This window comes from Hylobates moloch, unplaced genomic scaffold, assembly GCF_009828535.3.
Source record: "Hylobates moloch isolate HMO894 unplaced genomic scaffold, HMol_V3 SCAFFOLD_6, whole genome shotgun sequence".
NCBI classification, from domain to species: Eukaryota; Metazoa; Chordata; class Mammalia; order Primates; family Hylobatidae; genus Hylobates; species Hylobates moloch.
Genome location: NW_026652281.1, coordinates 72,709,213 through 72,720,863, shown reverse-complemented (window position 1 = coordinate 72,720,863; position 11,651 = coordinate 72,709,213). Strand labels below are relative to the sequence as shown.

At 39.1% G+C, this 11,651-nt stretch overlaps 1 protein-coding gene across 2 annotated transcripts in view; it reads right to left on the bottom strand.

Annotated features, from left to right (window-relative positions):
* Window positions 1-8,015, bottom strand: part of LOC116471104 (acyl-coenzyme A synthetase ACSM2B, mitochondrial) — a 44,371-nt gene extending 36,356 nt beyond the window's left edge. The window contains exons 1-2 of one of the 2 annotated variants that reach the window (XM_032157044.2): window positions 7,855-8,015; window positions 7,068-7,449 (exon numbers count right to left, since the gene is read on the bottom strand). The gene's annotated coding sequence lies outside the window, so the exon portion shown is untranslated. The remainder of the gene's footprint in view (window positions 1-7,067; window positions 7,450-7,854) is intronic. The other variant, XM_032157043.2, reaches the window with a different exon arrangement.
* Between the last annotated feature and the right edge of the window lie 3,636 nt (window positions 8,016-11,651).

Here is an 11,651-nt window from a genome sequence, read left to right as displayed (position 1 = left end):
GTATATAATATATAATATATATCACATATTATATATATTTATATAAACTATACTACTATATATAAAATATATATTATATATAAATATTTAAGAATATTTATAAAAATATATAAATATTTTATATATGAATACAAGTTTCTTTACTTGTTGATTAACAGGCATTTGGGGGTGGTTCCACATTCCTGTAATTGCAAATTGTGCTGCTGAAAACATGCATGTGCAGTGACTTCTTTCGTATAATGACTTATTTTTCTCTTGGTAGGTACCCAGTAGTGGGATTGCTGGATCAAATGGTAGTTCTACTTTTAGTTCTTTGAGGAATCTCCACATTGTTTTCCACAGTGGTTGTACTAGCTTACATTCCTACCAGCAGTGTAGAAGTGTTCCCTTTTCACCACATCCACATCAACATCTATAATTTTTTTATTTTTTTATTATGGCTATTCTTGCAAGAGTAAGGTGGTATAGCATTGTGGTTTTGATTTGCATTTCCCTGATCATTACTGATGTTGAGCATTTTTTCATATGTATGTTGGATCTTCTTTTGAGAATTGTCTATTCGTATCCTTAGCCCACTTTTTTATGGGATTTTTTGTTTTTTTTTTTAACTTGCTAATTTGAGTTCCTTCTGGATTCTGAATATTAGCCCTTTGTAAGATGTATAGATTGTGAAGATTTTCTCTCACTCTGTTGGTTGTCTGTTTATTCTGCTGACTGTTCCTTTTGCTATACAAAAGCTCTTTAGTTTAATTAAGTCCCATCTATTTATCTTTATTTTTATTTCATTTGCTTTTGGGTTCTTGGTCATAAAATCTTTGCCTAAACCAATGTCTACAAGGGCTTTTCTGATGTTATCTCCTAGAATTTTTATAGTTTCACATCTTAGATTTAAGTCCTTGATCCATCTTGAGGTGGTTTTTGTATAAGATGATATATGAAGATCCAGTTTCATTCTCCTACATGTGGCTTGCCAATTATTCCAGAACCATTTGCTGAATAGGGTGTCCTTTCCCCACTTTATGTTTTTTGTTTGCTTTGTCAAAGATCAGTTGACTGTAAAATATATAGTTGACTGTAAAATATATCAGTTGACTGTAAAATAAACCCAAATAGGTTTATTTCTGGGTTCTCTATTCTGTTCCTTCTGTTCCATGGTTCTATGTGCCTATTTTTATACCAGTACCATGCTGTTTCAGCGACTATGGCCTTATAGTATATTTTGAAATCAGGTAATGTGATGCCTCCAGATTTGGTCTTTTTGGATAGTCTTGCTTTGGCTATGAGGACGCTTTTTTTGGTTCCATATGAATTTTGCGATTTTTTTTCTAGTTCTGTGAAGAATGATGGTGGTATTTTGATGGGAATTGCACTGAATTTGTGTATTGCTTTTGGCAATATAGTCATTTTTACAATATTTATTCCACCCATCCGTGAGCATAGGATGTGTTTCCATTTGTTTGTGTCATCTATGATTTCTTTCAGCAGTGTTTTGTAGTTTTCCTTGAAGAGGCCTTTGGTTAGGTATATTCCTAAGTATTTTTTTTTGCAGCTGTTGTAAAAGGGGTTGAGTTCTTGATTTGATTCTCAGTTTGGTTGCTATTAAAGTATAGCAGAGCTACTGGTTTTTGTACATTAATTTTGCATCCTGAAACTTTGCTGAATTCATTTATTAGTTCTAGGAGCTCTTTGGAGGAGTCTTTAAGGTCTTCTAGGTATACAATCATATTAACAGCAAACAGCAACTGTTTGACTTCCTCTTTACCAATTTGGAGGGCCTTTATTTCTTTCTCTTGTCTGAGTGATCTGGCTACGACTTCCAGTACTATACTGGATACAAGTGGTGAGAGTAAGCATTCATTTCTTGTTCTAGTTCTCAGAAGGAATGCTTTCAACTTTTCCCCATTCAGTATTATGCTGCCTGTGGGTTTGTCATAGATGGCTTTTATTACATTAAGGTATGTCCATGGTATGCTGATTTTGCTGAGGGTTTTAATCATAAGAGGATGCTGGATTTTTGTCAAATGCTTTTTCTACATCTATTGAGATAATAATGTGATTTTTGTCTTTAATTCTGTTTATGTGGTGTATCACATTTATTGACTTGTGTATGTTAAACCATTCCTGCATCCCTGGTATGAAACGCACTTCATCATGGTGGATTATCTTTTTGATATGCTGTTGGATTCAGTTAACTAGCAGCTAGTTAAGGATTTTTGCATCTGTGTTCATCAAGGATATTGGTCTGTAGTTTTCTTTTTTTGTTACATCCTTTTCTGGTTTGGGTATGAGGGTGATACTGGCTTCATAGAATGATTTAGGGAGGAGTCCCTCTTTATCTTGTGGAATAGTGTCAATAGGATTGGTACCAATTCTTCTTTGAATGTCAGGTAGAATTCAGTTGTGAATTCATCTGGTCATGGCTTTTTTGTTGTTGTTGTTGTTGTTGATAATTTTTGTATTACCATTTTAATCTCGCTGCTTGTTATTGGTCTGTTCAGGCTTTCTAATTCTTCCTGATTTAAGCTAGGAGGGTTGTATCTTCTCAAGAATTTATCCATCTCCTCTAAGTTTTTTAGTTTATGTGCATAAAGCTGTTCGCAGTGCCCTGAATGATCTTTTGTATTTCTGTGATGTCAGTTGTAATATCTCCCATTTCCTTTCTAATTGAGCTTATTTGGATTTTCTCTCTTCTTTTTTTTGGTTAATCTTCCTAATGGTCCATCAATCTTATTTATCTTTTCAAAGAACCAGCTTTTTGTTTCATTTATCTTTTGTATTTTTTAATCTCAATTTCATTTAGTTCTGCTCTGACCTTGGTTATTTCCTTTCTTATGCTGGGTTTGGGTTTGATTTGTTCTTTTTTGTCTAGTTCCTTGAGGTGTGGCCTTAGATTGTCTATTTGTGCTCTTTCAGACTTTTTGATGAAGGCATTTAAGGCTATGAACTTTCCTCTTAGTACCACCTTTGCTGTATCATAGAAGTTTTGATAGATTGTGTCACTATTATCCTTCAGTGTGAGAAATTTTTAAATTTCCATCTTGATTTCATTGTTGATCCAATGATCATTCAAGAACAGGTTATTTAATTTCCATGTATTCACATAATTTTGAAGGTTCCTTTTGGAGTTGATTTCCAATTTTATTCCAAGGTGGTCTGAGAGAGTACTTGATATAATTTCATTTTTCTCAGATTTATTGAGACTTGTTTTGTGGCCTATCATATGGTCTATCTTGGAGAAAGTTCCATGCACTGATGAATAAAATGTACATTCCATGGTTGTTGGGTAGAATGTTCTGTAAATATCTGTTAAATTTATCTGCTTTATGGTACAATTTTAATCAATTGTTTCTTTGTTGACTTTATGTCTTGATGACCTGTCTAGTTCTGTCAGGGGAGTATTGAAGCCCCCCACTATTACTGTGTTGCTGTTTATATTATTTCTTAGGTCTAGTAGTAATTGTTTCACAAATTTGGGAGCTCCAGTGTTAGGTGCATATATATTTAGAATTGTGATGTTTTCCTGTTGGACAAGACTTTTTATCATTACATAATGTCCCTCTTTGTCTTTTCTAACTGCTGTGGCTTTAAAGTTTGTTCTGTCTGTTATAAATATTGCTACTCCTGCTTGCTTTTGGTGTCCATTTGCATGGAATGTCTTTTTCCACCTCCTTACCTTAAGTTTATGTGGTTCTTATGTGTTAGATGAGTCTCTTGAAGGCAGTAGATACTTGGTTGGCATATTCTTATCAATTCTGCAATTCTGTATCTTTTAAATGGAGCACTTAGGCCATTTACATTCAACATTAGTATTGAGATGTGAGGTACTATTCCATTCATTGTGCTATTTGTTGCCTGTATAGCTTGGGGTTTTTTTTTTTAATTGTATTTTTGTTTTATAGGTCATGTGAGATTTACGCTTTAAAAAGGTTCTATTTTGATGTGTTTCCAGGATTTGTTTCAAGATTTAAAGCTCCTTTTAGCAGTTCTTGTAGTGCTGGCTTGGTAGTGGCGAATTCTCTCAGTATTTATTTGTCTGAAAAAGACTGCATCTTTCCTTCATTTATGAAGCTTAGTTTCACTGGATACAAAATTCTTGGCTGATAATTTGTTTTTAAGGAGTGTGAAGATAGGGCCCCAATCTGTTCTAGCTTGTAGGATTTCTGCTGAGAAATCTGCTGTTAATCTGACAGGTTTTCCTTTGTAGATTACCTGGTGCTTTTGCCTCACAGCTCTTAAGATTCTTTCCTTCATCTTGACTTTAGATAACCTGATGACAATGTGCCTAGGCAATGATCATTTTGCAATGAATTTCCCAGGTGTTCTTTGAGCTTCTTGTATTTGGATGTCTAGGTCTCTAGCAAGGCCGGGAAAGTTTTCCTCAATTATTTCCTTGAATACATTTTCCAAACTTTTAGATTTCTCTTCTATCTCAAGGATGCCAACTATCTTTAGGTTTGATCATTTAACACAACCCCAAACTTCTTGGAGGCTTTGTTCATTAAAAAATTTTTTTCTTTGTCTTTGTTGGATTCAGCTAAGTCAAAAATCTTGTCTTCGAGCTCCGAAGTTATTTCTTCTGCTTGTTCAATTCTATTGTTGAGGCTTTTCAGTGCATTTTTCTCTGTGTTCTTTATTTCCTAAAGTTATGATTGTTTTTACATATGCTATCTATTTCACTGAAGATTTCTCCCCTCATAACTTGTATTTTTCTTTATTTCCTTAAATTGGACTTCACCTTTTCTGGTGCCTCTTTGATTAGCTTAATAATTGCCCTTCTGAATACTTTTTCAGGTAAATTAGGAGTTTCTTCTTGGTTTGGATCTGTTGCTGGTGAGCTAGTGTGATTTTTGGGGGGAGGTGTTAAACAGCCTTGTTTTATCATGTTACCAGAATCGTTTTCCTGGTTCCTTCTCATTTGGGTAGGCTATGTTAGAGGGTAGATCTGGGGCTCAAGGCTACTTTTCAGATTCTTTTTGCCCATGGGATGTTCCCCTGATGTAGTACTCTTCCCCTTTTCCTAGGGATGTGGCTTTCTGAGAGCCAAACTCTACTGATTGTTATTTCTCATTATCTTGCTTGGCAACTGCCTCAGGGAGGCCATCACTATTGCCTCAGGCAGCACAGAGTTTACCTCCTCAGACAAAGGTGGAAAGGCTGATGGCAGCATGGGTTAGGGAGGGAATGCTGCCACTGCTGGGTGGGGAGGAAGTTTTTTCTTCTGGCAAAGAAAGTTCATCAGAGTTTACAAACTCAGCATCCCCAGCTTCACCAGGGCCCTCCCATACCTCCCCATTCCAAGTTGCAGGGTCTCATTCTTTTCCAATCTATCAGGGGAACCAGCCTGCAATATTTGAACATAGGTTCTTTCTATTTTTCCTAAGTGTCAGCCAGTCTGAGAAATAAAGAGAGTACAAAGAGAGAAATTTTACAGCTCGGCCTCTGCGGGTGTCATCACATATTGGTAGGACCATGATGGTGACCCCGAGCAGCAAAACCAGCAAGTTTTTATTAGGGATTTTAAAAGAGGAGGGGGTGTATGAACAGGGAGTAGGTGACAAGGATCACATGCTTCAAATGGCAGTAAAGATCACAAGGCAAAGGCAAAATTAGAATTACCCATAAGGGTCTATGTCCTGCTGTGCACACATTGTCTTGATAAACATCTTAACAGGAAACAGGGTTTGAGAGCACAGAACTGATCTGACTAGAATTTACCAGGCTGGAATTTCCTAATCCTAGTAAGCCTGAGGGTACTGCAGGAGACCAGGGCGTATTTCAGTCCTTATCTCAACCACATAAGACAGACACTCCTAGAGCGGCCATCTGTAGACCTAGCCCCAGGAATGCATTCCTTCCCCAGAGTTGTTCCATGCTGGGAAAAGAATTCAGCGATATTTCTCCTACTTGCACATCCGTCTATAGGCTTTCTGCAAGAAGAAAAATATGGCTGTATTCTGCCCAACCCCACAGGCAGTCAGACCTTACAGTTATCTTCCCTTGTTCCCTGAAAATCACTGTTATTCTGTTCTTTTTCAGGGTGTACTGATTTCATATTGTTCAAACACACACGTTTTACAATCCATTTGTGCAATAGTAGTCCTGAGGTGACTTACATTCTGAGCTTATGAAGATAACAGGATTAAGAGATTAAAGTAAAGATAGGCATAAGAAATTATAAGAGTGTTAATTGGGGAAGTGATAAATGTCCATGAAATCTTCACAATTTATGTTCTTCTGTGTTGGCTCTGGCCAATCCCTCCATTCGGGGTCCCTGACTTCCTGCAACACAATCAATGCCCTTACTTTAACAGTAGACACTTGGTGAGGCTGTGCATGGTGAGGTTGTGCATGCACCTTTCATTGAAGGTCAGCCACTCACATGATAAGAGCTTATGTCTGTTTTTCCACAATTTCAGTTCTTTCTCTACAGGAGATTAGACTCTCACTCAGGGCAATCTGGGCAGATTTGAGGCTCAGTATCTGCTTCTGAAGCTGGGAGATAGAATCCCTGAGTTCATCATTTTCTTTCATCACTTTATCCACTGAACTTAGGAGCAACCAACCAGCTTCATTATGTTCCTTGATTCTCCACATATGGTCAAAGGTATGATGTAGAGGGTCATTAAACTCCTTGCCTCTCATGAGCAATGAATCAGGAGTGTCAAATGCATTTATTTTGTATAACTCTCTAAACGGTTCACACCAAGGACTATCAGTGTTCTCCATACTATTAGAAGTAGAGTCCTTAGTATTTTGGGGTCTAATCATATTAAGGCACCAACTCCAGAAACCCCAAAACCAACAAAAGAACTCCATCCTTAATATTCTCTTCCTCTAGAACCACTTCTGGTACCAAAATCTGTATTAGTCAGGGTTCTCTAGAGAAACAGAACTAATGGAATATATATATTTTATAAACTCATATGTATAAGTAATATATATAAACTCATATATATAAGTATAGATATGAGTTTACTAAGTATTAAAGTGTGTGTGTGTAGATAGATAGATAGATAGATAGATAGATAGATAGATAGATAGATACAGTTTATTCAGTATTAATTCACATGTTCACAAGGTCCCACAATAGGCCATCTGCAGGCTGAGGTGCAAGGAGAGCCAGTTTGAGTTCCAAAACTGAAGAACCTGGAGTCTGATGTTCAAGGGCAGGAAGCATCCAGTATGGAAGAAAGAGGTAGGCTGGGAAGCTAGGCCAGTCTCTCTTTTCATATTTTTCTGCCTGCTTATATTCTAGTCATGCTGGCAGCTGATTAGGTGATGCCTACCCAGATTAAGGCTGCCTTTCCCAGCCCACCGACTCAAATGTTAATCTCTTTTGGCAACACCCTCACAGATACATCCAGGATCAATACTTTGTATCCTTCAATTCAATCAATTGACACTCAGTATTAACCATCACAGTGTCTGACATTTCTGTCTCCTTTTTTTCTATAGAATAAGAATTGAAGATTTCTGTACCAGCTCCTGAGCAGAACTACACATTGCCTTTGTACCTGCTGGTCGCTCTCTTTTTCCATAATAGGCTCTTCTTCATTCTTCTGGCCTCACCTCCTCTGAGATTCATCCTTCTCTGACCACCACCCAACTCCCAGCCCCGTTACCACCTTTTTCCAGCTGCCCTCATCTCTCCCTGTTGCTGTGATAAAGGTGCCTTTTCCTCTGCCCAGTGTTTCCTCCTCACTAAGACTTGACAGGTACTGTCTTTCGTGGTCCCTGGGAATTTCTGCTTTTCTGTGAGGATTTTTGCTCTTCTCACCAGCCGTGACTCTAAAAGATTGGTGAAGTTATCATGGATTATGACCCCATCAGCCCATTCCTTGAAACAGTGCTCACCTGCCAAGTCCTCTCCGGATGTCTTTCTGGGGAGAGCTTGGTCCACCCTCCTCTCTAGCCAGCAGCTCCAGAATTCCTACAGCCTTGGAAGAGAGCACAGTAACTCAAGCAGACAGCTTCAGAATCTCTGCACTCTTGGAAAGAGAGCTCAGCTAATCATTGACAGTGGATAACTTTGGAGTCTTACAAAGGGTAACAGCAGTCCTCCTAGCCAAGTTTATGGACATTACAACATTAGAGCACTTGAGGCCAACTGGACTTGCACTTTAAATCCAAGGGCCATGAAGCATGTTTATGCCCAGGGCTGACAGAAAATTATTGCTTCAACCAAAGAGAGAGAAGTGGAGCTCACATGGGCTTGATAAACACTCCTTTAATTCTTTATTTTGCTTGGTTCCAGCATACCACTTTTGCCTGGTTTTCCTCTTGCTTTCCTTCTCTTTTGCTGATTCCTCATCTTTATCCGTGTTCACTCTGTACATTATCTCATCAAATGTCATAGCTTGGATACCATGTGGCTTGCCAATGGCCCCCACACGTGTGTATCCAGCCTGGTTTTCTCTCCTGCATCCTCATCTGCCTGACTTCTCCACCTGGATATCTAACAGGCATCTCAAACATACTTTGTCCAAAGCTAAGCGGTCGATCACATCCTTCCCTGTCCACTCTCATTCCAGGTATGGTTTTATCCATCTCAGCAAATGACACCCCTATTCCTCTAGTTCTTCCAACATCAAATCTTAGAGACTTCCCTGACTCTTTTCTTTCTCACATGGATGTGAAAAAGCCATCAGATCCACCTGCAGGCTACACTCAGAGTCTGACCCATTCTTCTCCCTGTTCCAACCCAACGGTGTCCAAGTAAGCCCAAAACTCAACAGGGAAAAAAAAAACTCTTTATATCTCTTTATATTTATTTTATTTTGAAATAGTATCTAACTTTGTTGCCCAGGCTGGAGTGCAGTAGTCTGATCACAGCTTATCGTAACCTCAATCTCTCATGCTCAAGCAACCATCCCACCTCAGCCTCCTGAGCAGCTGGGATTACAGGCACATGCCATTATGCCCAGCTAATTTTTTAATGTTTTATAGAGACGGGGTCTCACTATGTTCTCCAGGCTGGTCTTGAACTCCTGAACTTGAGTGATCCTCCCATCATGGCCTCCCAAAGATTACAGGCATGAGCCGCCATGCATGGCCAACATTGTCTTAAAGCTGGTATCAGCCCATGCTTCAGCTCTTCAGGCTGGAGTTGCAAATTGGTGATCCTACAGTTCTGTGTCTTGGGGGTGGCCCCACTTCCACGGCTTCATGAAGCATTTCCCTAGTGGGAATTCTTTGTAGAGGATCTTACCATCAAGCATCTATGGCTCCTACATTCTGGGTGCCTGCAGAATTAATACCATTCTATCTTTCTTAGTCTTCTGGGCCTGTGATGGGAGGAGAAGCCCCAAAGTTTTCTGAAATGCCTTTGGAACCTGCTTCCTGTTATCCTATTAGCACCGGGCCCCCTTTTAGTCATGCTTTAGCAAAGAGTTGTTCGGACACATTCTTGGACTCCTCTCCTGAAAATTCTCCTTTCTTCTCTACCACTATGTCCAGGCTGATAATTTTCCAAATTTTAATGCTCTTCTTCCCCTTTAATTATAAACACAGGCTTTAGGTCATTTGCTGTCACAATTTAGCATAAGCTGTTAAAAGTAACCACACCACTTCTTGAGCACTTTGCTGATTAGATATCTCTTGCACCTGACACCGTAGGTCATCACTCTTAGTTCAGCCTTCCACAAAGCCTTAGGGCATGGACACAGTGCACCCGAGTTCTTTGCTACAGTGTAACATGGGTGAACTTTGCTCCAGCTTCCAATAAGTTTCTCATTTCTATCTGAGACTTTTCGGCATGGCCTCTACTGGCTATATTTCTATCAGCATTGTAAAAAATTTAAATTTAGGACCTTCCAAATTTATCATGCAAAAGGGAAAACTTAAGCCCTGAAAGCTGACTGAGGTAACACAACTTCCCCTGTCTCTGGTGCATGACCGTTGCTTTCTGACCTTTGTGTTGAGATGTTATACATTAACTAGACTCTTCTTTATTCAAACTTGAGCCAAACAAAGTGAAGATAGAGACCTCTGTGACTGTCTCCTTTTAATAGAATGTTAAACTATCCCTTTAGAGTGTAATCAAAAGTAGCCAATGAAATCTTCTATCTGTACATTAGCCTTTTTTATGGAAAATGTTGTAATTTTGTTCAGCAACTTCATTTTGCTGGTATAAGCAATCCTCATTTTCCCCTACACCAGGAGCACAACACTGCTCACCATTCTTTGGAATAGCTGTGCTCCCTGGGTGGCCGCACTCATACTTTGTGCTTGAATGAGCTCTTTTAACTAGATGCTGAGTCTTTTGACTATTTTAGGTTGACAGCATTTTGGTCACAACCATTTAACCAATCTCTTAAGAAGTTTCAAACTTTCCGTCAACTCTTTGTCTTCTTCTGAGCCCTCCAAACTCTTCCAACCTCTTTCCATTGCCTAGTTCCAAAGCTGCTTTCACATTTTCAAGTATCTTTATAGCAATACCCTACTCCCTGGCAACAATTTCCTGTTGTAGTCCATTTTTCATTGCTATAAAGAAATAGCTGAGGCTGGGGAATTTATTTCAGAAATGTTTATTGGGCCCATGATTCTGATAGCTGGAAATTTCAAGATTGGGCATCTGCAGCTGGCAAGGGCCTCGGGATGCTTCTATTCATGGTAGAAGGTGAAAGGGAGCTGGCGTGGGCATGGGTGACACAGTGAGAGAAAAAGCAAGAGAGATAGTGGGGAGATGCCAGGCTCTTTGCAACAACCAGCTCTTGTGGGGAATAATAGGATTAGGACTCACTCACTCCCTAGGGAGGGCATTAATCTATTCATGAGGGATTCTCCCTTATGACTCAAACACCTCCTGTTAGGTTCCATCTCAAATTTCAATATGAGGTTTATTGAGAGCAAACATCCAAACTGGAGCACCTCAGAACACTTTTCTCCTCGGAAATGTGTGTCCTTATCAAGTAGTCAACAAATACTGACTGTTACTCTCAGGTAGACACAGAGGTGACCATGACAGATTCATTCTTGTTCGGAAGTGAGACAGATAATAACATGTAAAGTAATTAAGTTCATTTTATATACTGTAAAGGATAAGTCAGAGGTCAGATCATGTCACACCTCTGCTCAGAACCTACCAGGGAATCTCAGTTTCATGCAAAATTAACTTCAGAGTTTTACCTCATTATTCAAGGTCTGGTAAGATTTTCACACACTGTCTTCATCTCTGGTTTGATGTCCTGTTCCTTTACCCCCTTATTCACTGCACATCAACTACAAGGGCTTTCTTCCTGTTCCTTGAAGGCACACTCTGCCTTAGGGTATCTGCACTTGCTGTTTCCTCTTCTCAGACTGATTTTTCATAGATATCTACATGGATAACTCCCTCTCCTACTTTATTTCCTTGCTAAATATTTTTGTCAACTTCTCAATGAAGCTTACCTTGACCACCTTCTCAAAACGGCAACCCACCCCCAAGATGGTTCTTCCTCCTCCTCATTACTAGGCACTATTTTCTGTAATTCTCACTACCTGCTAACATATCTACTTACTATTTTTGCCTCTGTCTCCTTCCATTAGAATCTAAGCTTCATGAGGGCAGATATTTTTGCCCATTTTGTTCAATGATTTAGCTCAAGGACTTTTAACAGTAGCTAGCACACAGTAAGTACTCAGTAAATAGCTGAGAGAATGAATAAGGGCTG